The sequence below is a fragment of the Hipposideros armiger genome, unplaced genomic scaffold (assembly GCF_001890085.2).
Source record: "Hipposideros armiger isolate ML-2016 unplaced genomic scaffold, ASM189008v1 scaffold_560, whole genome shotgun sequence".
Lineage (NCBI taxonomy): Eukaryota > Metazoa > Chordata > Mammalia > Chiroptera > Hipposideridae > Hipposideros > Hipposideros armiger.
This window is the reverse complement of record NW_017731910.1, coordinates 723,026-750,386: the sequence shown is the minus strand read 5'-3', so window position 1 is coordinate 750,386 and position 27,361 is coordinate 723,026. Positions and strand designations below refer to the sequence as shown.

At 38.0% G+C, this 27,361-nt stretch overlaps 1 pseudogene; it reads right to left on the bottom strand.

The window, feature by feature from the left end:
* Positions 1-289: 289 nt before the first annotated feature.
* Positions 290-26,300, bottom strand: LOC109371290 (PC4 and SFRS1-interacting protein pseudogene; annotated as a pseudogene).
* Positions 26,301-27,361: the final 1,061 nt, after the last annotated feature.

The window sequence follows — 27,361 nt, the reverse complement described above, 5'->3', positions numbered from 1 at the left end:
AAGACTGAATTCGGCATCTTGAGCTGAGCTGCCACCCAGTTGGCTTAATAGATAGAGCATCCACTCTAAACAACAAGGCTGCTGGTTTGATTCCTGCAATGGGATGGTGGCTACACCCACCAGCAACTAAGATTGTAACACAACACCTTGAGCTTAGAGGCCATGAGCTGCTGACGGGCAGCCAGATGGCGACTGGCGCCCTCCACCACTAAGATTGAAGAACAACAACTTGGCTGGTTCCCCTCCCCAATTCCCCAACGCTGTTCCCCCTCCCCCAATTCGCCCCCCCCCAAAAAAAAGTTTTCAAATGTTCTTTATATGCTAGGCATGTCAACCTAGTCATCTAGTGTAGAGTCCTTCAGAGATATTTCAGTCTGTCTTCACTGGATGGCTTTTTCCTACTGCTGGCCTCGTCTTGGCTTTCTTCACTGCCATTTCTCTTATGTTGTTGATTACTGTCTTGAGCATCAGATCCTCCATTTAGAGCCTTTGAACCTGTCTGTTCCTTTTCTAGCTTTTTGTTTGGCCCTTTCTTCCCTTGATCTTTAGTTTTATTTGCTTCCTCATGCTGTCTTTTTCAGCAAGATTTATTCAGCATTTATGTGATTACAGAATCTCCTTCACCAAAGAAAAACATGTTCTTGTTATACAACGTTGTAGACTTTTCCATGATAATCTGACTCACTTTGAATCCCCGTGTCTTTTTCAGTGTTGTAATCATCTCTATGTGTCTCTGAGCTTGTTGCATTGTGACCTGAAGTAGAGCAAGTTCATCCAAGGCTTCAATAGATCTGTTCACAGCAACAGGATCAATTTTGAGTGAATTTTTAATTTCAGCATGTATTCTTTGAAATTGAGAATCCATTGATGTTTCTCGAGCTTCTTCCCCACTTTCTGAACTCCTGGCTTCTCTATTCTGCAGCTCAGTTTCCATTTGTTCCTCTTGCTTGCATTTTCTATTGGCTGCTTCTTTCTTATGTTGGCCTTCCAGCATAGTCCTTCTATAAGCAGCCTGAAAGTGTCTTCTACCCTTTCTCTTCTTTCTTCCTTCTCTACCACCTTCTTCCTTCAGAATCAGAGTTTGGCGAAACCCCTGTTTTAGCTAGTTTTTTTCCTTTTTGACTCAACTTCTTTTTTTGTCTGACTCTTTTCTTGGCTTATCTTCTTCCTTCTGGCCTTCTTCATCCTTTGTAAGCTGCTTTTTAGGTTGTTTTTCCTTTTGCCCCTTTTTCTTTTGTTTTCTTCAGTTACTCTGTCACTCTTTGAAGGACAGATCTGTTTTAGCATTTTAGGTCTGCCTCTTAGTTTTGGAATCTTGACTTCTGTAGCCGTAAGTCGTCCTCTTTTGACTCACTTTTAGATTAACAGATGCTGTTGTCACTACTCCTGCCTCCTCGGCTTGTATTTGCTTTTCTGCCTTTCTTTCTTGTGGCAGCTTTTGGAGTGGTTATGTCATTGCTTTAGTCACATCCTCATTGCTGGCTTTTTCTTCATGGTCAGTATCTGCCTTTGAAACTCTAGTTTCTTTTTCTTCAACTTCAACATCAAATGATGATGCCTTTGATTATTTAGCTGATGCCTGTTGGCTTGAAAATTTCACTTTTGGATTGTTATGTATCTCTCATAAACCTTCATTAAAGCCTTTTTGTTTATTTGGTTTCCTGTAATTTTTCTTATTTTCTGAGTAAGAAAATGCATCTTTTAGGGCTAAAAAACCAGTCTCATGAGTTCCAAAAAAGCAAATAGGCAGTTTATTTGTGGGTGGTTTTATAGCTCTATCTGGAACTCTGTCTACTGGAGCTGGCCAATCAGGATAACCTTTCATCTTGGTGAAGATAAGCTCTCCAGGTTTGAAATTGCAAATTGTGTTTTGTGAAGAGCAATGCTGGGGTCTAAAGCCCAGGAAAGAGGTATGGCGGTATTGCTGGCGGTGGGATGTGGGCGGACAGGCTGGAGCCAAGGCTCCTAGGGCAGCAGGAGCAAGGGATGCCTCAGGGCCTCCTGACTTGGCCTGTCCTGACCCAGGCACTGAGGCTGCAGTGGCAGGCCAGCTGCCTCTGCCCGTGTCCACATAAGCCACCTACCCCACCAGCTGCCACTGAGGCGTCTCAATGCAGAGGCATCTCAACAGTGCCAAATCGCAATCACTGCAGCCGTCTAAGGACAGTCTCTTCAATAGATGGTGTTGGGAAAATTGGACAGCCACATGAAAATGAAACTGGACCTCTGTCTTACATCGCACACCACAATTAACTCAAAATGGATTAAAGACTTTAACATAAGACTTGAAACCATAAAACTTCAGGAAGAAAACATAGGCAGTAAGCTCACTTTCAAAGGTCTTGGTAATAATTTTTTTAATCTGACACCAAAGCAAAAGCAACAAGCAAAATTAACAAGTGAGACTACATCAATCTAAAATGCTTCTGCATAGCTAAGGAAACGATTAACAAAATGAAAAGGCAACATACTGAATGGGAGAAAATATTTGCAAATAATATCTGATAAGGGGCTAATATGCAAAATATATAAAGAACATACAACTCAGGAAAAAAAAAAAAGCCAAACAATCCCATTAAAAAATGGGAAGAAGATCTGAAGAGACATTTTTCCATAGAAGACATACAGATGGCCAACAGGTACATAAAAAATGCTCAGCATCATTAATCATCAGGGAAATGCAAATCAAAACTGCAATGAGATGATACCACCTCAAACTTGTTAGAATATCTGTTATCAAAACGACAAGAAATAACAAGTGGTGTGAGGATGTGGAGAAAAGGGAACCCTTGTGAACTGTTGGGAATGTAAATTGGTGCAGCCAACTATGGAAAACAGTATGGAGGTTATGGAGGCTCCTCAGAAAATTAGAACTATATGATCTAGGAGTTTTACTTCTGAGTATGTGACGAATACAAAACCAATAACTCCAAAGATATATTCACCCCCCATATTTATTGCAGCATTATTTATAATAGCCAAGATGTGGAAATACCTAAGTGCTTATCAATGGATAAATAAATAAAGAAAATGTGGTATATATGTAGAATGGAGTGTTATTCAGCCATAAAAAAATGAAATCTTGCCATTTGCTACAACATGGATGGACTTAGGATATTTTACTTAGTGAAATAAGTCAGACAAAGACATACTGTATGATCTCTCTTATATGTGAAATCAAAAACAAGCTCAGAACAGATTGGTGTTTGCCACAGTGAATCATTTTTTTTCTTTTAATAATAAAAGAGAAAAAAAGTAGATCTATTATAATATCACCTGTATATCTTTAACTTGCGTAATCAATTTAAGATTATCCATAAGATAATTTGAATCCTTGAGCAACTTTCTGCAGTTATATTCTAGGTTATTCCTACCTCCCTACTTAGCCAATGTGTACCTAGGGAAGGAATTAGATTTTTAATATTACCCTAGGATTTACTTAATTAGGAATTAAATATTTTGTAGAAAAATCATGAGAAATAATTCTATCCCAAATAGAAGTTTTTATAAAAGTATTTACAGCACAGTCATGGTATTTGATGCTTTTGTGAGTTATAATTAACTCATGGACTCCGGATTTTTTATATCGCTTTCATGAACTTCATCAGTGATAGAATATTGATGCAATTACCTTTCTTTTACTAAAGGATTATATGATAATATAAAAGTGTTTCAAATACTGAGAGACAGGTTCTGTTTCATGATTGTCTCATGTCCTGGATGGTATGATTCAGAAAAAAGGTGTTTGCAAGGGTTTTTGTTCAAAGCAAATGAAAAATACAATTGCTGAGTAGTCCATTGTCTTCTTGCACAGTCTATGTATCCTATTAATACGGCTGATGGGTATATACTGGAAGGCCTTCCAAAACTTCTGGAGAACTAATGAGGATTCCTATGCTAATAGAGGAATCAACAAACTGTTCCTGGTTAGGGCCACGTATCAGGCTCTTCCAGGTCCTGTTTTGTTTGACATTCCTCTAGGCTTTTCCCTAGGGCTTATGGCACTCCATCTTATAACCCTTTTCTTGTCCTCCATTTTGTGTTAGTGACTCATCTCCATACTTTTAATTTCTCAACCTGGTCATACCCACCTCACCATACCCTCTTTGCTGCTTTTTCTTTTGCAACAGGTCTTTACTGAGCCTATTAAGGGAACATTAACAAAAATTGGTTCTTGTTCCATTTAGGGGAGTGGAGAGCTAAAACTTTAGATAATCCCAGCAAATGATAAATTTTTCATTCTGTCCTTGAAAATTTTGTGTTGCAAAACAAAACAGATAAGTTAGTTTACTAAAATTGGGAGTATGTCTAAACCTAGATTCAAAGACCTAGCGTAGGGAAAGAGACAGTATATTAGTAAACCAACAAATAATTGCCAATTTTCATAGGTTCTAAGGAGGAATCAAATTGGGTGCTCTGAAAGTGAACTTAGGGAGTACAGAGCAGAGTTTTCTGAGAAGACATTTGAGCACAGACTGGAAAAGAGAAGAAATCTCTACCGTAAGTGGTGAGGGGTGGGAGAGCATTTATTCAGCTAATGCGGGAGTGTATTTGTAGAAAGCAACTGGCATATATATGATGGTAAGAGCACAGTGTTGGTAAGTAGGCTCAGTCTCTCACAGATATTGAGCTTAAATCCACTCCTCTAAGGCTGGAGATAGGCACATGCCAGAGATGCTGGTCTGTCCGCTACTTCTGCCTTGTCTTATAGCTTCAGTTTGCCAGCATATGGCACAGTACTTTATCTTAGCAGACACTTGAATGGTTGTTGAGATCAAAGATAATTGAGTATCTTAAACCAGAAGACTAGGAAGCTAGCCATTTCTATTCATTGGTAGTAGTTACTGACTATGGGAGAGTTTAGTTGTTTTTCAGATAGTGTCACTACTTGGGCAACTCTGGAATAAAACAAACAAATGTAACCTTTTATTACTACTCTAGTGGAAGGAGGTGATTTTCATAGATGTCACAGGTTCTGTGTTACCTAAACTTCATTGCCCAAACTCTGTTCATCTAGATGCAGAATTTTGAGGATAGAAACATTACATTTTTCACCAGCAGATGTCCCTATTGTTCAGAAAGATTTATTTATTTATTTATTTATTTTCATTTTCTTTCCAGAGTAGTAGTAGCTTCAACAGCAGATGGGAAATCTGTGGCTTGAGTTTGTTAATGATATGCTGTGGTAGACCAATGACAGCTTCAACAATAGTAAAACTAAAGGGATTATGCTTCGAAACCCAAATATGAAAGGTCCTCCAGCATTTAAAGGCTCATCATTGATTAATCCTCTTCTCTTTTATCCAATGTACATCTAATTCCCTTCCTAAAAATATACAGTCACAAAGAAACAGGGAACCTGTGTAACCTTTACATCTTTCAGGAGTTAGCATATTTATGGTACTCATTTATCCCTTTCTTTTAGCAGACCTTCCTGAGCACATGCTTCATGCTGAGTACTATTCTTGGCATAGGGAATATGGCCAGATCAAGAGGAACAAGATTCCTGCCCTCAAGACACATATATTCTAGTGGACGAGCTTACATTACGGTAGTGTTTTTCAATGTATCTTTGTACAAAACTCTTGGTTAAAGTACCAATTTACTAAATTATTGCAATTGCCAAAAAAACTTGCTCCTGGTTAACAACTTAATGAGGGATTAAGATAAAATATGAATCACATCACTTGGTATCATCAAATTAAATTGCAAATATTAGGAAAGATGGACAGTGTTAATTGGACTTGCTTAGTCAAAGCATTTTGAACAGTATCTGCCAAATAGTAAGCGTTCAAAAATGTCAGCTGTTATTATTTATCTTTATCCATCATAACAGCAAAGAATGGAAGGAGGAAAAAGGTACCTCAACATAATAAAGGCCATATACAACAAACCCTCAGTCAATATCATACTGATATGGTGGAAAACTGACAGCTTTTCCTCTAAGGCCGTGGTTCTCAATGTGTGGGTCGCGACCCCTTTGGGGGTCGAACGACCCTTTCACAGGGGTCGCCTAAGACCATCGGAAAACAAAAAGATATTTACATTACAATTCATAACAGTAGCAAAATTACAGTTATAGAGTAGCAACGAAAATAATTTTATGGTTGGGGGTCACCACAACATGAAGAACTGTATTAAGGGGTCGCGGCGTTAGGAAGGTTGAGAACCGCTGCTCTAAGGTCAGGAACAAGACAAGGGTACCCCTCTCACCACTGTTATTCAACATAGTATTGGAAGTCCTAGCCAGAACAATCAGGAAGAGAAAGAAATAAAAGGCATCTACGGTATATTGGGAATGAAGAAGTCACATTGTCACTTTTTGAAGACTACATGATTCTTTAAATAGAAAACCCTAAAAACTCCACCAAAAAACTATTAGAAACAATAAACATACAGTAAAGTCATAAGATACAAAGTCAATGTACAAAAACCCATTGTGTTCCTGTAAACTAACAGTGAAATTTTAGAAAAAGAAATGAAAAAAAAAAACATTCCTTTTCTAATTGCAACAAAAATAATAAAATACCTAAGAATAAACTTAACAAAGGATGTGAAGGACCTATAGACTGAAAACTACAAGATTACAATGAAAAGAAATTGAAGACGACACAAAGAAATGGAAGGTATTCCGGGTTCATAGATTAGAAGAATCAACACAGTTCAATGGCCGTATTACCGAAAGCAATATACAGATTGAATGCAACCCCCATCAAAATCCCAATGGCATTTTTAAAAGAAGTAGACCAAAAAAGCATCAGATTTGTATGGAATCACAAAAGACCCTGAATAGCCAAAGCAATCCTGAAAAAAAAAAAAAAAACCAAGGCTGGAGGTACCATACCCCCTGACTTCAAATTATACTAAGTGACAGTGATCAAAATAGCATGGTATTGGGCCGGCCGAATGACGCATTGGTTGGGAGTTGGCTTGGGACACCAGCTCTGAGCAGTGGAATCCCGGTTTGGATCCCACATGAGGGTCAGTGATGCTGCGCCCTCTGCAGCTAAGATGGTGACCAACAGCTTGACCTGGAGCTGGGCTGCCGTGAGTTGCCGGCGGCAGTGTAGGCTGCAGTGTGGCTGGCCGGCAGCGGGCATGAGCTTCCATGAGCTCCTCACCCGAGAATAGTGCAATGATGATACCAACATGGGCCAGTGAAGCTACGTCCTCCACAACTAGATTGAAGAACAAAATGACAGCAACTTGTCTGTTCTCCTTCCCCAATTCCCCAACACTATTCTCCTCCCCCCAGTTCCCCAATAAAATCTTTAAAAAAGGAAAACAAAAAAACCCAGCATGGTATTGCCAGAAAAAGAGACATACATGGAAATAATGGAATAGAATTGAGAACCCCAAAGTAAACCCACATATATATGAGCAAATAAAGTTTTGATGAAGGAGCCAAAAACATAAAATGAAGAAAAGAATGCCTTTTCAATAAATGATGTTAGGAAAATTGGAATGCCACATGCAAAAAAATGAAACTAGACTGCTATCGGTCACCATACATCAACATTAACTCAAAATATATCAAAGACCTAAATATAAGACCTGAAACAATAAATATATAGAAGAAAGCAAAGGTACTAAACTTATGGGCCTTGGGTTTAGAGAGGATTTTATTACTTTGACCTCAAAGGCAAAGGAAGTAAAAACAAAAATAAATGAATGGGACTATATCAAACTAAAATGCTTCTGCACAGCAAAAGACACCAACAACAAACCAGCCAACCAACCAAATGGGAGAAGATATTTGGAAACAATGCCTCTGATAAGGGGCTAATATTCAAAATATATAAAGAACTCACACAACAACAACAACAACAAAACAAACAATCCAATAAAAAACAGAGGACCTGAACAGACACTTCTCTCAAGAAAACATACAAACAGCCAATAGATAGATGAGAAAATGCTCAACTTCACTAGCTATTAGGGAAGTGCAAATCAAGACCACAAGATACCACCTCACACCTGTTAGAATGGCTATTAACAAGACAAGTAATAACAAGTGTTAGGTTATGAAGAAAAAGGAACCCTCATAAACTGCTGGTCAGAATGTAAATTGATGCAGGCAGTATAGAAAACAGTGTGGAGATTCCTCAGAAACTTAAGAATACAATTACCATATGACCCACCAATCCCTCTCCTGGGTATCTACCCAGAAAACCTTAAAATATTTATCCATAAAGATACATGTATCCCTATATTCATTGCAGTATTACTTACGGTGGCCAAGACATGGAAACAACTGAAGTGTCCTTAAGTAGATAATTAGATAAAGAAGATGTAGTACATATACACAATGGAATATTACTCAGCCATAAGAAAAGATGAAATACTGCCATTTGCAACAAGATGGATGGATTTTGAGATTATCATGCTAAGCGAAATAAGTCAGAAGGAGTTGAAAACCATATGATTGCATTCATGTAGGATATAAAACTGAAAGCAACAAATGAACAAGACAAACAAAAGAATAAAAACTCATAGACACAGGCAACAGTTTAGTGGTTACCAGAAGGAAAGGGGGGACGGGGAGAAGCAGAAAAGGGTAAAGGGGGTCAAATATTTGGCAACAGGAGATTTGACTTTGGGTGATGAACACACAATGCAATATATAGATGATGTATTATAGAATTGTACATTTCTATATAATTTTAATTATATAGATAATTAACCAATATCACCCCAATGAATTTAATTAAAAACAAGAAAAGAAGGAAAAGAATTTCATTATTTGACTGTTGAGTTGGAGTAGCTAGGGCAACAATTCTATTTCAATGAAGAGGATTGGGATATAAAAATTTTTTTTACTATTTAAGATTTGTATTGAAATAACAATAGCTAACAGGTGGTCTATGTCTAGATTTTTAAAAACTTATTATTTTTTTCTTTTTAGCTGAGCCATCCAGCCACCTTTTGGCAGCTCAGCGGCAGCTCAGCTCGGGCCGGACATCAAACTGCTGTTGCTCAGAGCTCAAACTCTTGAGTGAGCTCTTAACCAACTAAGCCACTTGGCTGGCCCTTTTAAAACTTATTTAAACTACTTTTCAAACTGGCAGTCTATTGCTGATAGGTATGGAAAGGAATAAGTTCCACTGTTTTAAGTTTTTTGTTTCTCTGTAACTATTTCTTATAAATTAGCCTGTTTTCATGTTTCTGGGCAAAGTGTTTTATATACCCCAGAGAAATTATATGGCCTCTTACTTGAGGAATCCACTTCTGGGGTTCACTGGATACCCTCAGTATACATGCAACAGATGCATATAAACACATGCAAGCTAAAGATCTTTCTTGACTTGAAGTTGTTAGAGTTAAAAATCCAAGCTCAATGGAAAACACTGTTGATTGAGCAAATTATTCCTCTCAAAAAATAACCTGAAATATCAACCCAGTCTTTTAATAACTACCTAATGTAAGAATATTTACATTATATTAAATATAACCATATTAAATTAAATTCCAGAGCATAATAACTTTGTTATAATGACTGAATCTTAAGTAGGCAGATAGGGTGAAGACACATAGTATATAATTTTAATTTAGTAAAATTAGGAAATCAAAATTAGGAAAGCAGTGTTTCTATGGGCCATCTGTTGAGATTTGAGAGTATTATTTTATACAATCACATTTTATAATTGTAGCTATTGAAGCAGATTATATTGATATTAGAAAACTTAGAGTTAAGAAAATATGCAACTCCAGCAGTCACAGTATGACTAATGCCTCTTTTCTGTGTCTGTTTATGTTTCCTTACTAGGAGTTTACATTTATGCTGAAATTTGGTCTGTGTTGGTTCAACCTGGTGTAGTAAGATGTATGACTATTACAGCCATTGTCTGAGGGTGAAACTTTCTCTATTTCCATTATAATTGGATAAATTCATTTTCGTTGATTTTCACAGGATGCTGCAGTCTTTTCTTTTTCTTTGCCAAAGAGCCATCTGTTATGGAATCATTCTATATATTGAGAACACTCTTGATCTGTAGCCTGTGATAAATTTCCATAAGACTCTCCCCTGAGAAGGAATCCTGCTGCTCTACCTTTGTAGACCAATTGCAGGAAAAATATATGATAACAATGTCTCATATATAATGTTATAAATAACTATGTTTTTTGAAAAGGTCATAGTAAATATGGTACTCTGTAAGCAATCTTGTCACTTGCAATGGGTAAACGCAAAAAGAAATCTGAAACTTTTGCTTTTAGGCCTTTCCTACCTCGCTCTTCAATGCACCTATATTTTGATAAAGTAATATATTGAATAAAGGATTTAAAAATTACATTTTCCTGGTATAGGCAGCTTATTAACTGATGGTAGGATGCAACAAATGACCAGAGTTTTTCTACAATCCCCAAATTCACTTGGTAGTAAAATCTGATATTATTAGAGATGTTTTATTTTTATTAAATTTTGAATAGAAAGAAAATGGTTGATTTCACTTGTTTACATTGTTGTTTAAACAATAAAATGTAAAATTCAATCCCAATGAAAAATTTTAAGTCATAGATCATACACATACAGATTTGTGAGGAATAAATCTGCCATTTCTCCAGTAACAAGCCTTCAGAGTGCTTCTCAGATATGGATAGTTATTTGCGCTACCTCTCTTAGCAAATGAACTTTACAGACTTTTAAGCATTAATTCCCTCAATAGCCTCCCTACCCCTCACTTATATGCTCATCTGTGCTCATCCTGAACTCTTTCCCTCCAATCTTAGAGATGTTTCTTCTCTTAGTCAAGGCTAATTCCTTCTTAGGTGCTTTTGATCTCATCTTCCTCCTAGGACTATTCTTGTTCCCTCTTTTATGTTTTCAACCACTAGAGTCTGGTTTCTGCCTCCAACATGGCCACTGAAGATCGTTGCTAAATCCAATGAATAATATTCTATTATCATTAAATTAACCTTTCAGCAGCATTTGTTCTTGAAATGACTATACTTCTTCCTTCTTTGAATACTCTTTTTCTCTTGATTTTGAGATTGACTACTCTGAAATTTCTCCTACTTCTCTGAACACTTCTTAGCTGGCCTGGCTTTTAAATTTCAGAGTTCTTCATGGTGACCTCCTAGGCCTATATCTCTTTTTCATTCTATCCTCTCTTCCTGAGCGATATCATCTACTCTCATGGCTTCAGTTGCTCTCTGTACACTGATGACTCCTACATTTACAACTCTGCTAATCTATTCAGATGCCCTGTTGTGTGTGGCACTTGGCTTAAATGTGGAAGACTTGCCATGTGGAAGACTGTATTTTCCAAAGATGGCTCCAACAGTATTTCTCATCCAACGTGCTCTTCATGCAATACAACTTTGACACTCTTCCCATAAAGACATGAAGGTATACAACTCCTCCCCTTGAAACTGGATAGTTTTTATGGCTATTTTAACCAATAGAGTATGCAGGAAGTGGTGCTATGTGACTTCCGGAAATGTGACTTCCGGAAATAGATCATAAAAGGCCTATCAGCCACCAAGTAAGCAACCACTGTATAAGCAGTTCAGCTGTGAGGAAGCCCAAACTGGCCCATTCAGAAAAACTGCATGAAGAGTCCCTGAGACCATGTAAAAAGAGAAGGATGACTGGAGAGCCCTTAGCCCCTGCAGCCTCCCCTCCATATTCATCATCTATTGCAGTATAACAAATTACTCCAAAATGTAGTGGTTTAAAACAGCAAATATTGGTTACCTCACAGTTTCTGTGGCTCAGAAATTCAGGAGTAGCTTAGCTGGGTGGTTTAGGGACTGTCATGAGGTTGCAATCAAGATGTCAGCTGGGGCTTTAGTCATCTGAAGGTTTGATTGAGACTGGAAGATCTAGTTGGCTAGACCAAGATGGCTCACTCACATGGTTGTTGGCAAGAGGCTTTCTCCCTGGCTATTGGCTGGAGGCTTCAATTCCTACCATGTGAGACTTTCATAGAGTTGCTTGAGTGTCCTCTTGAGTATAGCAACTGGCTTTCCCAATAGCTAGTTATCCAAGAGTAAGAACAAGAAGGAAGCTGCAATGTGTTTTATGACTTCATTTCAGAGGTTACACATTGTCCCTTTTAATTTATTCTATTCATTAGAAGTGAGACACTAAAGCTAGCCCACACTCAAGGGGATAAGGATTGGGTTCCATCTTTTGAATAGATTTGTGGACACCCTCCATCCAGTGTTACAGCTCCAGCCATTATCTGACTACAAAGGCATGAGAGACCTAACATATAAGCTGGAACTGCTTATCCCAGCCTTTACCAAAATCCTGATCCACAGAAACTATGAGCCATAATAAAATGATTATTGTTTTTAAGCCACTATAATAGGAGTAATTTTCAGCACTAGCTAACCAGAAAATGGAATATTTTAGACTAAACCTGCAAGAAAGTATTCACTTCTTCTCCGGGATCTCCACAAAGTTATCTGGTGTTTCTATTCTTTTCTCTCCATGTGACCTAGGATTTTGACTCCAAGAAGGGAGTGGCAGGTTTATGGGGGACCATTCTCAGGTACCTACTAGCACTTGTCAGCTGTTCAAAATTTGTATTTCCTTTTGGTTGTGAAAACTGCTTTCATATCATCAGAATTCTCTCTGTGCTCTGGTCTGTGATATGAACTCTGACTTGGGTGGTCTAGGCCCTTGTCTTAGTTCTTAAAAGATTTTAGAAAACCCAAACTTCTTTTTATCTCCATAGTTTCTGGCTCTCAATTTCAATATTATAACAATTTTATAAAAATCCATTCAAAAATTTAATTTACTTTTTTGTTCTAGCCTGTATGTATGTTTTTCCTCTGAGGGGGTGTATTGAAAACTATCAAAGTTGCCTTTTTGGTAGGGGAAGAATTAACAGGTATGAGATAGTGTTAAGGGAACAACAAGCCATTAATAAGCCGAAAATATTATTATACTAAAGGAATAATTGACATATAGCATTTGTATTAAGTGGTATTTGATTTTCCATAGTAAAAGTTTGCACAAAGTATGTATACATGTTATAGTTCATTATTTTACTCTCTTTTTTTGTGATAGATTTTGAAATTTTGGAGATACAGAAAAGATAGATACCCAGAATTGGAATTCCAGTTTACAACATTGTACCATAGGTGATGGAGATTGGAGGGAACATGTACCTGGAAATTAGCAATATTTCCAGGAAACTAGTAACTCATCAGAGTACATTCTGAAGACTACAGAGATGCCTCTGGATCCCAAAAGTATCCACCTGAGTCTTTTCCAGCGATGGAGATGTAAGACAGTGGTAATAGGGTACAGAAGTGGTAATAGACACAATTCAGAGATGTTAATTTCTCTCACAGGAGTAAAAGGATTAAAAAGATTAGGATTTGGGAAATCTTTTATGTTAGAAGCTGAAAAAAGTTTATTACATATTACTTGCTTTTTAAAAGATTTTCATTGAAAATATAGCTAACATACAATATTATGTTAGTTTCAGGTGTACACCATAGTTATTAAACATTTATATACCTAAAGAAGTGATCACCATGATCAGTCCAGCAACTGTCTGACACCATACCACGCTATCACAATATTATTGACTATATTCCCCATGCTGTACATTACATCCTCATGACTCATTTGTTTTATACCTGAAAATTTGGACCTCTTATTCCCCTTTATCTTTCTTTCACCCCTTTTTTAATTTTTCAATTAGAGTTGACATTCAATATTATTTTATATTAACTTCAGGTGTACAGCATAGAGGTTAGACATTTATATAATTTAAGAAGTGATCCCTCTGACTAGTCTAACACACCTAGCACTATACATACTTATTGCCATATCATTGACTATTTTGTAACTACCAATTTGCACTTCTTAATCCCATCACCTTTTTCACCCTGGGCCCCAGCCCCCTCCCATTCAACAAATCTAGTACCCATCTGACACCATACGTGGTTATTACAATATTATTGACTATTTTCCTTATGTTATACACTACATCCCCATAACTATTTTATAACAACCAATTTGTACTTTTTAATCCCTTCCCCTTTTTTCACCCTCTCCCATCTGGCCATCAAAATGTTTTCTGTATCTATGGGTTTGTTTCTGTTTTATTTGTTAATTTTGTTCTTTAGATTCCACATATAAGCGAAATCACATTACATCTCTTTTTCTCTCTGACATTCTACTCAGCGCAATACCCTCCAGGTCCACCCATGCTGCTGTAGATGGCAAGAACTCATTCCCTTCCATGGCTGAGCAATATTCCATTGTATATATGTACCACCTCGTCTTTATCCATTCTTCCATCAATGGACACCCAGGCTGCCTCCACATCTTGGCTATTGTAAACAATGCTGCAATGAACATATGGATACACATGTCCTCTCAAAGTCACATGTTGGGTTTCTTCAGATAAATATCCAGAAGTGGGATTACCGGGTCCCTCTTTTGTCTCTTTTATAGCCTTTGTTTTAAAGTCTATTTTGTCTGGTTTAAGTATTGCTACTCCAGGTTTTGTTGTTGTTGTTCCCATTTTCATGAAATATCTTTTTCCATTCCTTTATTTTTGTGTCTTTCAACCTGATGTGAGGCTCTCATAGGCAGCATATGTAAGAGTTTTGTTTTCTTATCCATTCAGCCCTCCCATGTCTTTTGATTGGAACATTTAATCAAGCAATCAAGCAAGAAATTGTTGATAGTTATGTAGCTATTGCCATTTTATTATTTATAATTTTGATTTTTTTTCTCATCTTAAGCCCCTCTAACATTCCTTGTAATACTAGTTTGATGGTGATAAATTCTTAGCTTTTTCTTTTCTGGGAAGGTCTTTATCTGTCCTTCAATTTTTAAATGATAGCTTTACTGGATGGAGTATTCTTGGTTGTAGTTCCTCAGTTTTCATTACTTTGAATATTTCTTGCCAATCCCTTCTGGCCTGCAAAGTTTTTGTTGAGAAATCAGCTGATAGTCTTATGGGAGCTCCCATGTAGGTAACTACCTTTCTCTTGATGCTTTTATGATTCTCTCTTTGTCTTCAATCTTTCCCATTTTAATTATGTGTCTTGGTCTGGGCCTTTTTAAAAATTTTTAAAAGATTTTATTGGGGAATTGGGGTAGGGGAGCATTGTGTTTTTCCAGGACCCATCAGCTCCAAGTCAAGTAGTTGTCCTTCAATCTTAGTTATGGAGGGCGCAAGCTCAGATCCAATTCCAGTTGCTGCTTTAAATCTAGTTGTGGGGGGCGGGTGCAGCCCGCTATCCCATGCGGGAGTCAAACCGGCAACTTCGTTGTTGAGAGCACATGCTCTCACTAGCTGAGCGGCTGCTCAGCTCAAGGTGCCATGTTCAATCTTAGTTGCAGGGGCATGCTGCCCACCATCCCACGTGGGAGTCAAACCAGCAACCTTATTGTTAAGAGCACGCACTGTCACCAGCTGAGCCATCCTGCCACCTGTTGGCAGCTCAGTTTGGGCACAGCTCACTGGGCCATGTGGGAATCAAACCAGCAACCCTGTTGCTCAGAGCTTGTACTCTTAACCAACTGTACCACCTGGCTGGCCCCAGTGTGCGCCTTTTCGGATTCATCCTGTTTGGGACTCTCTGTACTTCCTGGGCTTATATGTCTACTTCCTTTGCCATGTTAGAAAATCTTTCAGTCATTACCTCTTCTAATAGGTTCTCAATCCCTTGCTTTCTCTCTTGTCCTTCTGGTACCCCTATGATGCGAATGTTGGTCTTCTTGGGGTTGTCCCAGAGGTCTCTTAAACTATCCTCATTTTTTTGCATTCTTTTTTCTTTTTGCTGTTCTGATTGGGTTTTTTCTGCTACCTTGTCTTGCAAATCCCTGATTTGATCCTCTGCGTCATCTAGTCTGCTGGCGATTCCTTCTAGAGCATTCTTCATTTCAGTTATTGTGGTCTTCTGACTGGGTCTCTTTTATGGTTTCTGCGTCCTTCTTTATGCTTACTTTCTCTGTTGAAGTTCTCACTAAGCTCCTTGAGCATCCTTATAACTATTGTTTTGAACTCTGTTTCTGGTAGGTTGCTTCCCTCCCATTTCATTTAGTTCTTTCTCCTGTTCTTTCATTTAGGACACATTTCTTTGTTTTTTTCTGTTACATATTACTTTCAACATATTTTAAAATGTAACTATCACAAGCACTTTCAAACTGCAATGGGTATAGAAAAGGAATGTTGTCTGAGTGTACTAGATATTCCCATGTTTATTGTATTACTATATTATGAAATATAGAAATTACCTGAATTCTACATGTCAGTAATTAGTAACATAGAGGTTACCTGAATATCTAGGCAGAAAATAGAAATACACACCAGTAACTCAACTAAGACAGTCTTGTTCTGCATTTCTTAGTTGACCAGGCATTTTCAACATCTGTTCCCCGACAGCTTCCATAGGAAGGACAGAACTTAGGTGTTCAACAAGGAATTTATTCTAAGAAGGCCTTCTTATATTTTACCTAGTTAACATCTGAAAAGTCACTTTCTGTGAAAAACTACATATGGAAGCTTACGTAGGGCTTCTCGATTACTCTTGATTTAGGTTTATTTGGTTCTAAATAAACTTTTTCCATGAGAGCTTGTACTGGTGATGAGGTCTATTCAGCAATGAATTATTTTGTAATCAGGCATGTTGCAATCTGTCAGAAGTGCACAGTTGTCCATCTGCTGTGCTGTTTCCACCAAAATTATAAACTATAGTCCATTTGGACTTTTTTTGAAAGACAGGAATTGGCCAGTTCATCCTGTTTCTTTTGCTGATGTCTCAGTGTCAGTACACAAAATGTGACTGAGAAGAAATTTAGATGAAATTCTTAATATCTGTGGTGGTTACATTTAGCCTACATTTCAGTTAAGAAAGTGATTCATACTTCATGTCTATTTTCAGTTGCTAAAACTAACACTATGTTAAGCGTAACTAAAAGCTCTCTCAAATTGCTAACTTTATACTTGCTATAAGTATCATAATTAGGAACTCTACACTGATTTTTTAAAAAAAGAAACCATTTTTTTAACTATGCTTAATGCTGTATCTAACACCCTTGTCTTTTAAAAGTTGTGGGTTTTAAGTGGAAATGTGGCAGTACTCACATGTCAGCTAGGGCCTGCTATCTCCTATCTCATGAAATCAAGGTAAGATTTCCTCAAATGCCCAATTCCAAAGTCCAGTTATGTTCAAAGCTTTCCATAGTCTTCCTCAGGGTTTTATGCTATCTTGACTCTCTCTTACCCAAATTCTTATATCCAGGCATATACTCTATTTTACCTTGAAGAGTCAAGTTTCTTCACCAGTCATCACAAGGCTCTGCATTCCGAGAATTTAGAGGCTTTATGGGAAAGTTAAAGGGAAGAGTTCTAGCCTTCCACCATTTTCCTGGCTTCTTTCTTTCCTCTTCTACTGTCTCTTCTACCTCTCAGGAACAAAACCAAAACCACATTAGTAGGCTAATATTCTTATCTTACTTGTGGTAGAGACTACTACTGAGTCCCATATTTGTTCTGCCCTTCTTCTGTAGTACTAGTAGAATATTTGAGTGCCAAGAAAACATTACATTTCATTAGCCTCCTGTGCAGCTTGGTATAATTGTATGAGTATCACTGTAGCCAATGTGATGTAAGCAGAACTTAATGTACAACAGCTGGGTTTTGCCCTAAAGGAATGAGCCTGCCTTCCTTTCCACACTTCCCTCTTCCTTCCGGCTGGAATGTGGATATGGTGGTCATAAGTCATCTTGAACTATGCAGATTAGGGCAACAGGAATAGTGGAGCAAAAAGATGGAGTGACGTGATGGAGTCCCTTGCCTGTTCTTGACTGTTCATGCCCTGAATGTTACATGAGAGAGAAAAGTCTATCTTCTTCATCCATTTATATTTTGGGTTCCTGTTTCTGCAGCTGAGTCTATATCCTAATTCATACAATGCCCTTCAGGCTCTCATTCTTCAAACCAAGGCATTTCTTGAGAATACTATGCAGTTTCTAAGAGGAACTCTGGAGAACAAACTATCTACCACTCTTTATAATTATATATGAAACTTTCTGTAGAAGAGGAAGGTGAGTGACATTTCCTTAAGTAGAGAGTAAAGGCAGTTCTGGTAGAGGAATTTTCGTGAGGAAATATTCAGGAAAGTGCAAAGAATTTCTAGGAAATAAACCATGTAATTTATGTAGAGCATAGGAGAATTCTGGAAAACAAAGCTGGAAATGTGACTTGAGTGGGGTAAGGCAATGGAGGGGTATATCAGTTTTTGCTGCTTGTTGCATAAGAAAATATCCCAATCTTTAGTATCTTAAAACAATTGTTAGTTCACTGTATAATGGGTTAGCAATTGGGCCTGACAGCAGTTGGTCAGCTCTGCTGCTGTTTCACCTGCATTTTTACACATTTAGTTGAAGTCAGCTGGAAAACACCTGGGATTGGATGGCCTCATTCACGTGTCTAGTTGATAGGCTGATGGCTGGTGTGGCTCAGTTCTCCTCCATGTTGTCACTTCAGCTGTCTGGCTTGGGCTTGTTCATATGGCAGCAAAGTTCCAAGTGCAAAGAAGGCAAGACTCAATGCTCAAGCACTTTTTAAGTCTCTATTGGTTTCTCATTAGCAAGTCACTGACCAAGCCTATGTGTGAGTTGGAAGGAGACGTCACCTCTTGACAGGGAGAATTGTAAATTATCAGGGGACAATATTTTGCAATCTGCTAGGTCCTTGGATGATAAGCTAAGAAATTTGTATTTTTAATTGGTAGACAGTGAGGAAGGGCACAAACTTAGAGATCAACCTTAGATGTAGCCAAAAACTGTCTTTTTAAAAAATAGACTTTAATTTTTTAGAACAGTTTTAGATTTTTAGGAAAGTGGAGAGGATGGAACAGAGTCCCTATATACCCCGTAGTCAGCATCCTTTGTTATTAACATCTTACATTAATGTGGAATATTATAATTAATGAACATATAATGATACAGTATTACTAGCTAAAGTCCATACTTTATTTAGATTTCTCTAGTGTTTACCTAAGGTCCTTTTCCTGTTCCAGGATACCATCAGGATACCATATTAACATTTAGTTGTCATGTCTGTCTCCTTAGAATCCTCTTGGTTGTGACATTTTCTCATATCCTTGTTTTTGATGATCTGGACTATTTTGAGGTGTTCCAGTCAGATATTATGTAGGATAACCTCTACTGGAATTTGATGTTTTTCTTATGATTAGACTTAAGTTATGGGTTTTTGGAAGGAAGACAACAGAGGCAAAGTGCCAGTTTCATCATATCCTATCAAAAGTACATACTATCCACATGACTTCCCACTGTGAATGTGAATCTTGATCACCTGGTTGAGGTAGTTTTTGTCAGGTTTCTTCACTCTAAAGTTGCTCTCCTGCCAACACCCCCACCCCCACCTCTGACATACTCTTTGGAAAGAAGTCACTATGCTCAGCCCACACTAAAGGAGTGAGACATTATTCTCCCCTTTCTTGAGGGTGGAGTGTCTACATAAGTTATTTGAATATACTCTGCATAGGAAATCTATTTCTTCTTCCCCATTTATTAATTTATTCTTATTTTTATCAGTATGGACTCATGGGCATTTATCATATACTTTGGGTTATAATCCAGTACTACTTTTTATTTTGTTGGTCAAATTGTTCCAGCTTTGGAGACTAGAAGCTATTTCGGTTGGCTCTTGTGCCCCTTTGATGTACTCTCACCAATCAGAGGCTAAGGTAGTCTTAGAAAGCCAGGCTACACAAGTATAAGCAGCAGGAGGCATAAGGCATGGAAAGCAAGAAGGGGCAGTTGCACGAGGACAACTAAAGGGCAGTGGGACGTAAGGAAAGGGCCAACCCTTTTTTTCATATGAATTTGAGAAAATAAGAATAATGTATCTTGTAATAGCAGATTTCATGGTTAAGTATATCACTAGAGAAAAGCCAGATGTTGACTATGTTATCATAACCAAAAAAGTCTTTTTAGAAAAGTTCGAGGATGCAGAGAGTTTTTACGGTTGAACAGAGATGCAATAGAATGCAATGAAAGGAGCTAGTCAAGTTTTCAGCAGAGATAGAGGACCGTGGAAGAGGGAGGGAGAAAGGTGGAGATTTAGCTTCATGAATCAAAAGTGTACTTATTTTTAAGATGTTACCATATCTCAGTATGAGTCCCAGGCTAGAGATTTGGTAGTTAAATAAATGACTAAAAGTATCTCCTGACAAATGGCAAATTAGTAACTAATAATTGCTTGCTCAAAAAATTATCTGAGGTAAGAATGAATGAAGAATTTGAGCTGTAGATACTTAGATGGAATATCAAATTAGAACCACGATCTTGCAGAATGCATTTAGAGAATACTGGAAACACAGGCACTTTACATAGTCACATGGAAAAGTCATAATGCAAATGACATTTTACAGTATGTGAAAAAATTATATAATGGTATATGGGTGACATCATTATACTTTCTTATGTTAGGGAGAAGGAAATATAATGGTTTTCTCTTTCTCCCACAATACTGTTTACTTTCCAAAAACATTTGTTACCCATCCCTCACATTGGGTTTTCATTAGAGGAGAAATGGAAGGTGGGAAGAATGTTCTGAAAAGCAGAGACAGATTTAAATCGAAGAAAAAGACTATATCCCCTTACTTCTCACCTCCCACCATCACCCCCTCCCCCACCCTCCTTCCCATCACTGGAGAACTGGGTTTGGACAACCAAAACCCAAAGAGATCAAAGATCTCCATGTTCCTGCTTTGAACAACACAATGAGAATAGAATCAGAAACTGGATTTAAACTCAACTTTGAAGACAGAAACATCTGACATTTTTGAGATAAAGAACTGGAAAACTTAAAAGGACCCAAAATAATGTAATAGAATTGTCTCCCACAGAGAAAAATCTTTATAAATCTGGGCCAGAAGTTTGCATCTGTTATTTAATGTTACCTTCTCTTACTGGTTACCTGTGTTTGAACAAGTTAATTCACACTTGGAAGTTTCTTTATTCATAGGGTTCTGAAGACTCAAATATAATCTATGTATATAGGTTTTTCTCCCTAGTTTTTTTTTTATCCAAAATAGAATCAATTTTAATTTTAGAGAAAAGTTGCAAGTACAGTATAATTAGCTTTTTTTCATAAACCATTTGAGAACAAGTTGCTGATATGATGCACCATTATCTGAATACTTTTGGGTGTATTTCTTACAGTGACATTTCCTACATAATCATAATCAATATATTACTACCATCTAATCTTCAGATCTCATTTAAATTTCACCAGTTGTCTCAATATGTCCTTTACAGAAAAAGAGTCCAGTCTAGAGTCATGTGTTGCATTTAGTTGTCATCTCTCTTTAGTCTCTTTCAGTATGGAAGAGTTCCTCCATCTTTCCTTGACTTGCATCACCTCCGTTCCTTCCTTCCTCCCTCCCTCCTTCCCTCCTTCTCTCTCTCTGAATCATGGATTTTCATGGATTACAAAATAAAATTTTAAAATTATTTGTAAAAAATAAATAAGTAAACAAACAAATGTCTTATTCCAGGCTTACCTTGTACTTTCTCTGCCCCTGCCCCTTGAATCAGATATTTTCTCTAAGAAGCTCCAATTCCCTTTTAATGGAGAACAGTATTTAGAAATCAAGAATTAGGTACTAGGTGTAGTCATTACTATTGGAATGCTGCTATTCCCAGGGCTCTCAGTGGACAGAAATTTATACATGTCTTCACAGAGAGATGTGTACAAAAATAGCTACCCAGCTTTGTTCATAAAAGCTCAAAGCTGGAAACAGCATGAATGTATACCAACAGGAAAGTGTATGAACATCACCGTATATTCATACATTGGACTACTGCTTAGCACAAATTTAAAAAATTGGAACAAATGATATAATGCTGTCACATGGATAAAACTCGAAAACATTGAGATGAAAGAATCTAGACACAGACAAGAACACTCTGCATGAATCCATTTATGTGACGTTCAAGAACAGGCAAAACGAACCTGTGGCCGTCAACCAGATCAGTGCCTGCCTATGAGGATCAGAATTAGGCAGGAGACACAAAGTTATTTGCTACCATGATGGAAATACTTTATCTCTTAATTGTGTACAGTACACCTGCTGAATTGTACATGTAAGATTTGTACATTTCACTGCATGTTAATTTTAACTCAGTTAAAAAAAAAAAAGTAAGTGGAGGGCTGGTTCAGCTTGGCAGAGAGGCTTTTGTGCCTTGTCTTGTCCTTTCTCCCTGGCAATCATTATGTAACTTTGAGTACGGATGCCATGTGATAAGGATGGCAGAATAAAAAGATAGAGTGCAAATTCCTCATGACTTTGTAGGACCACATATCATTCCTGAACTGTGTGCCTGCAGAGAGAGAGAGAGAAAGAGAGAGAGAGAGAGAGGGAGAGAGAGAGAGAGAGGGAGAGAGAACGATTGAGATCCTAATGGGTTTAAGCCATTATAGCTGAGTCTCAGTTCTATAATAGTAGCCCAAACCATTTCCCCACTGATACACTTCCCAGATCTCTTTTTCTTTCACCTTGTTTGGTTAGGAGTGCAGTACTTCTAAACCTAAATGTACTATCAGTCCAGAGGGAGAATTAAGTAGTTATTTCACATGACAGTAATTGCCTGCTCCTAATGCCTGTTCCACAGAATACTAATGTTATAAAAAAAATTCCATCTTTAAATAAACTAAATTAGTCTTTTATGTATGACTAATTATAAATTATTGAGAATGGTAAATTTCCACTAAGAAAATACATTCTACTCATTTCTCAAGTATATCTTGGCCTCTGAAGCTTTTTTCCAATGGTGCATTAGGCTGAATCAGGATATAATTTTGGGAACATCACCTTAGGTCAATTGTGAAACTTGGAATGAAATCTTAGCTGTAAACAACACGTCCCTTGGGATTTGCCATCTTCCCCACCCACCTCTCCTCACTTCAGCAGGGTAGTAACTTGCTTCAATTTGCTGTCGTAGATCAGTCATGTACAGAGGGTGCCCCAAAAATGTATACACATTTTAAGAAAGGAAAAAACTGTATTAAAATTGTAATACTCAATATGTACCGATAACAAAAGATGCATACAAGTCATGTGTGTACATTTTTTTTGGCACCTGCGGTATTTCCTAGTTTGGAAGAACTACAGAAAAGCTCCCTAAGATTGAGAGTATTTGCATTTTTCAAGTCCCCCTAGCGCAGTGGCCTGACATCTCTGTCCTGCCTGCTTTGCCCTTCCCTTTAGTCCCTTATTCTTGCTGATCTGGGCCTCTGATCTTCCTCTCACGTCCAGGGCTGCTGTAAATACTGTGCATGTGCACATCAAAACCCCAGCAGGCACCATTCATTTAGGCAATGATATGAAAGATGCCCCCTGGAATGTCCAGTGAGGCAGCCCTAGTCCGGCTCTGACTCTTGGTTCATGCTGCATCCATTTTCTGATGGACTCTTGTTCTAGGTTTTGCTATTCAAGAATTATAACTTCTTTCACTTTTCTAGCTTCTAACTCTTCTTGGTTTTCATACCTTTACTTTCATCTTGTATATGTTTTTGAACTTCTGACATATTGATCTGGGAACTGACTATGGCTAAAATAAACTGGTATTCCACATCCAAGTACTAACGCTTCTCAATTCTCTCCTTTCTCTCACAAATGCTCTTCTGCTTAAAACAGTCTTTTGTCCAGATGACAACTTGGAGACATGTAAGGGAAAGCTAAAGAAGGAGGAATGTTTGAAATTCAAGATTACTAAGTGTTGCAAATATTTGGGGATGAAGGTAAGCTCCTTTTTTTCTCGGTAAGACTTTAGATTGATTGTTAAGAATTAAAATTCTAAAAGGATCACAGGACAGAATAGCAAAATCTCCTCTGACAAGGAAGAATGGTTGCCCAGCAGGTAACATTGAACTGTGCCTGATAATATATTTAGTATCTAAAGAAAAAGCATGTCAGTTAGATGGTGTGGAGGCTTGGGCAGCCCTGAAATTTCAGAGACAGAAAGATCACAGGGGCAGAGTCACTGTGCCTAGGGACAGGAGACCTTGGCCTAGACAGAGCATAGAACTGACACCAATCATTCTGAGGTTATGAGCAAGAAACCTTTGGATTATAATTTAACTTCCATGCAGTGTTTATAGGTAAAGAAAGTGTGAGCCATAGCAATGCGTGGCAGTAAACTCTTTTGCAAATTAATATACTTGAATTTGACTTTGTATTTCAATCTTTATGAGCTGGGATGCTGCATAGTTTATTGACAAATCAGGTGTATGAGCTTTCAAGGCTGACAGCGAAGCCTGGGAAGAATTTAGCAAGGTAAGTTGACCCTGCTGGCCGCTGAATGAGTAGCCAGTTGCTCTTTCTTAGTCATCCCTCTCCCATCGCTGCCATGCATGGGAGCACATTTTCTTCAGATTCCCAGTCTATCTATTCAGATTAGTCACGTGTGTCAGTATTAATGGCATACCACTATCCATGTACTTTTACAGCCTCCTTCCTGCTTCCATTTTGGGGTGAGTGTATCAGCAGGAAACAGAGGGCCATTATGATCACACATTAGATAAAAGAAAGAATTTCCTAACAGGTGTGCTTTGAAAGTTGTGTTTCTTTTTACTTTTATTTTAATGTAATTCTATTGATTTATTTATTTTAGGGAAAGAGTTCAGACACCAATTTGCCTGAAATAAGTCTTTGGAGTTTTTTGTTTGTTTGTTTGTTTTTCTGGAAAAAGGGAACTGTGTCTGATGATCCCACTTGGCTTTGTTTAGCTCTAGCCTATAGATCCTGAAGTTCATTGTTCCCCTTGATATTAAAAATACTATTCTGGGCAAGGATCTCTGCTAGTTACTATTTAGGTTTGAAGGTTGGGTCTTGTCTCACAAAGTTAGGTGAGAAAGTAGGAAATTAATGTGTTTATTTAGTTAATTTAGGCAATCTCCCCTGAGTTTTGCTAAATTCCTGATTCCGCATTGATGAGAGAAACCTACGGTAAGTAATTTCCTTTTTCCGGCCTCTCTCCATGGAAACATCTGAATCAATATGTACAAGTGTTTTAATCACTGTGATATAGATTACACCCAGTAACTTCTGTACTGTTTGTAGAGTGCCAAAATAATTAGCTCGGCTGTGTTGCCATAGTTTTCAGTGACAGTTATGACCATAATTAAACTGTTTAGGCTTCAGTGTCCCATAAATCTAAGCACACAATAGAGCGTTTGGTGGATTAACTCGATGATTGTAGCATTATTTGAATTTTTGAAAGGGTCACATTTCAATTCATATGGGAGAATACACTGGGGTTTACTTTCAGAAATGAGTTAAATGAAGTGAAACTCTTAAACATTAGCATGAGAGAAACAAGTTCATGTGGGATGGTTGCAAACATAGACCTACTTCTGATTTTGTTTATGTTGAGAAAGTTGAACTTTCCATGCTGAGTAACAGTCATTCAGGGGTAACAAAATGTCACAAATTATTTTTTTAAGCTAGGATCAAGAAAGCTCACTAGGGCAGAAACTAGACTGGGGCCTATCCACTGAGCCTTTTTTGGTCTGCCCCAGAGGCATGTAATTTCCTCTGGAAAGCTATGTTGGCTCAGATGCCAAGCTGACTGTGTTCTGATTCAGAGAAAATTCAAGGAGACAAGACCCTCACTCAAGTACTAATGTGTAGTGTTTCTCAAACCCCAGTACTTTCCAAATTCCTTTCAAAGAAATCAATTTCCATGGCCCCCCAGTGATGATTAATATTGCTATATAAATATAGCTATAAAACTAGATTTAAGCTTCTTATGCATATACATCTTATATGTTCATAATCCCAAAGTAAATTTCAAATTAAATATAAAATTCAATAAAACCAAGTAAGTTCAAATTAGCAAGACTTAATGAGAAAGATGCTATTCTTTTACTGAAAGTAAATTGTTATTTGCTACATAAATATAGTACTGACCCATATGGTACAGGTCCTTTTGAATTTAGGACAACTGTCATTTGATCACTTAATTCTTCCCCTACTTTTCTCTGTTAGAATCAGCTTGCAGCCTCAGATAACATCTCCGCTGGTCTTGGTGAGCTACCTGATACTGTGACCCCTACTCCCTATTCTCATTCCTGAGGGGTCAGAGTTCCTGGTAATTGAATAATTCTCAGGCTAGGGTCACTATGCTTCTCCATTCATAGTGACAACTGTTAATGAAACCGAGAGGTACCCAAGTGGATCCCCTAAATTTCACACTTACTCCTGCTTGCTGTGATTGTGTCACAGAGCCCTATGTTGCCTGCTTATCATGGGAATTTACCTGTGATGAGATGATGACTCCTCTCCATGTCTGCTAGTCACTTGACACAAGAAGCCCCAAGAGCCCAGGTGGCATCTGTGGCTTTTAGTTGAATAAGATCCTTACTGTGTTGCCTGGCAAGAGTGTGCTCCCTACAGAGCCCAGAGTTAAGAGTCTGGAAGGTTTCAAAGCCCCCATTGTGTCTTTAAGAGTGATGGAAATTGGGGCCACTCCTGCTTCCACACTTGGTTCCTGAACCCATGTGTTCGTCTTACTGAGAATGCAGCAACATGTAAAGTCCTCTGATTCAAAACACACATTGCATCCTAGAAAAATGGTGCTTCATTCTTACAGTATTGCCTCCGAGCTGGTGCTTCAGTTGTGTGTTTAGAAGACTATGCATTACTCTATTAGGCTGATAGTGTTGTGGTGGTTAAGAGTGTGATAGACCCTGTTCATGGGCCCACTCATGCTTCCCTTGCAGTAAAGTGAGTTCCCTAGTCAGATGCTATGTTGTGTGAGATTCCATGTTTATGGATTAAGCATAGCAGTGCTGGCTGAGTCCTTAAAGGTAGGGGGAAAATCTATGCTGATAATAGGTATCTATTCCTATGACAAAGAATTGCAGGCCCTTTCAGGATGGGGGGGTCAATTTGCTACCAAGTGGCTACTTGGTCTCCTCGAAGATGAGTGCTGTATACTAGGGGCACATCTTTGGTCTCTGTGGCTGGCAGGCAAGGCATTCAGAGGAAGCAGTGGGAGACTATGCTTCAGATACCCATGCATAACCTCCATCTCTGCTGGCCGTGACTGCTTCATTGTTACATCTGTTGGCCAGTCCTGTACTGGCTGCTGACAAAGTCTGGCTTACTTGACCAATCAATTCATCTTGTCTAGGTTGTTTAGTGCTTCTTTAATATAGGGTGCTTTCTGGTGGGTGTTAATATGTGCTACAAAAACTACAGTCTTTGTATTCACTTTCGTTTATCCATATATACTTTCTTGTACATCTTCTGGTACAAAATATAGTATGCTCCAGGAAATGGATGCTGAGATGGAGTTAGGAGTTTAAAAGGATTATTGAGGAGTAGCATCTGTGAATGAAAAGTG